This window comes from Nyctereutes procyonoides, unplaced genomic scaffold (assembly GCF_905146905.1).
Source record: "Nyctereutes procyonoides isolate TBG_1078 unplaced genomic scaffold, NYPRO_anot_genome, whole genome shotgun sequence".
NCBI classification, from domain to species: domain Eukaryota; kingdom Metazoa; phylum Chordata; class Mammalia; order Carnivora; family Canidae; genus Nyctereutes; species Nyctereutes procyonoides.
In genome coordinates, this window is record NW_026575040.1 from 25,753,513 (window position 1) to 25,755,941 (window position 2,429).

At 36.2% G+C, this 2,429-nt stretch overlaps 1 pseudogene; it reads left to right on the plus strand.

Annotated features, from left to right (window-relative positions):
- The first annotated feature begins 658 nt into the window (after window positions 1-658).
- Window positions 659-1,122, plus strand: LOC129506268 (M-phase phosphoprotein 6-like; annotated as a pseudogene).
- The last annotated feature ends 1,307 nt before the right edge of the window (window positions 1,123-2,429 follow it).

Genomic DNA, 2,429 nt, shown 5'->3' on the forward strand with positions numbered 1-2,429 from the left:
AGATCCCAATGTCAACGTCTTATATGGACTGTAGGATCAGCCCTGTCTCACAGGGATGCTTATCCATAAAACTAATCAGGTCCTCCAGTGTATAGTGATCTTATTGTGGTTCTAATTTGCATTTATTTGATAACTAATGACATTGAACATATTTTCATGTGGTATTTATATAATCTTTTATGAAATTTAAATATTGTGATCATTTAAAAAAATTGATTGTTTTCTTACTGAGTTATAGAAGTTCATTATATATTTTGATATAAGTCCAATGTCAGGTATCTATTACAGCCATTTCTCCCTTTGCCTTTTCTTAACAGTGTCTTTGATGTTTTAGTTTTGATGAAGTTCAACTCATCATTTTTTTCCTTTTATGATTAGTGCTTACATTTTCCCTGCCTAAAAAAAATCTTTGCCTATCCAAAGATCACAAAGATATTTCCCCATATTGTTATCTAAAAATGTAGGTCCCTTTTAAGATTTTTATGTAGTGTTAGATAAAGATCAAGGCTTACTTATATCTGTCTGGCAATCAGTTTTACAGCATCATTTACTGAAAAGAGTGTCCTTTCTTCATTGACTTACTTTGGCACTTACATAAAAAATCAATGGGGTGGTGGAGCACAGCTGGAGCAGGAGTCAATATGGCAGCGAGCACCAGATGAAATCCTTGAAAAACCTGCTGCACATGAAGTTCATGCAAAGGGCACTGGACTCGGAAGTCAGACCAAGAAACAACTAGAAGAGGAAGAAAAGAAAATCATTAGTGAAGAGCACTTGTATTTGGATTTGCCAGAGCTTAAAGAAAAAGAGTGTTTCATAAAAGAAAAGCAGATTTTCTTGTTATGTGAAGATCTTCTCTGTGGAAGAAAGTCAGAAGATTTAATTCCGAGGTTGAGAATGCTTCAGATGAATGCTAAGAACAAAGCAGAAGAAGTTGAGGGTGAAGCAGTAGAGCTCCATGTATCAGATGAAGAAATGGCCAGAAGAGAGGAGACCTTGGTGGGGACAATTGGAAAAAAATTTGCCAAGAAGAGAAACCATGTCAATTATGAAGAAGATGAAAATGGACACATAAAACCAAAAGTTAAAGTAAAGAAGATGTTTTTAAAGCCCCAGGATTAAAGTGGATGCTTTAAAACAGAGCTCAGGGAAGCTTTGCAAGAGTTAGCATATTGTGGAACTCATTCTGATGGCTCTCTGTAATTAGTAATTAATACTATAATGTTTATTTGTAAAGAAATGGACAATTTTGGAAATATGCCATTTTTGAAACAGATGTGTGGTGGATATTATACATCCTTTGCTTAATGGTGTTCATCAAGAATGGATTTTTAGCCCTCGATCTTCAAATGTGCATAGGTATGTGATTGCTTCCTAAAGATCTTTATGACCTCAGATTTTTTTTTAATAGACTTTTCTGGTCACTGACCTTGAATTGACACACATTAATTAAACTAGTGTTTAAATTGTCCTTATGTTTATATTTTACTTTAAGTTATTAATCATGAAAAAAGTCCTTAATCATGCCAAGCCAATTTATACATACATTTTAGAATTGAATGTCATGAGGACTTACATATAAATTCATCAAGAACAAATATGCCTCTCCAGACAGAAGTACTTGAATGCTACTAAGTCATTGTTAGTTTGTGGAATTATGGGTTGTTGTTGTTTTTTAAGATTTTATTTATTTATTCATGAGAGACAGAGAGAGAGACAGAGAGAGAGAGAGAGGCAGAGACACAGGCAGAGGGAGAAGCAGGCTCCCTACAAGGAGCCCAAAATAGGACTCAATCCCAGATCCTGGGATCACGCCCTGACCCGAAGGCAGATGCTCAACCCCTGAGCCACCCAGGCATCCCTGGGTTTTTATTTAAAGCTTTTATTAATGAAAATTGTTCTGTAATAAAAAAATCAATGGCTAATATATATGTGGGTCTGCCTCTGGACTCTCTGATTACTTCATTGATCTATGAACTATCCTGTCACAAGTACCACACTGTCTTGATTACTTAATTACAGTGTAAGTCCTCTAACTGTGAGATTTGTTTCAAATGAACTTCTGGCTCATCTAAATGTGTAGCTCCATTCCTCCCAGCTCCTTTTTCTTACAACTAAAAATCCTTGCATATAACATAACCATGAGCTTAGGAAGTCTCTGAAAGGTAGAAAAAAGAAGATGGGTTGCAGAGGGGCCGCAAGACTTAAGGAAGATCAGGTAGTGAGTTTCTGGGTTTCTCCTTTATCTTGAACTAGGAGCTGTAGAAATCTTCAACCCCGATGGCTAACAGGTACAGACACAAATAGCTCCCAACCCTCTCCTTCCAAGTAAATAACAAGTAACTCTGTTCCCCCTTGCCAAAGTTTGGGAAAAAGATGGCCTAATAAAATAATATTTTAGGCATACTGGCCCTACTCCATCCAAACAC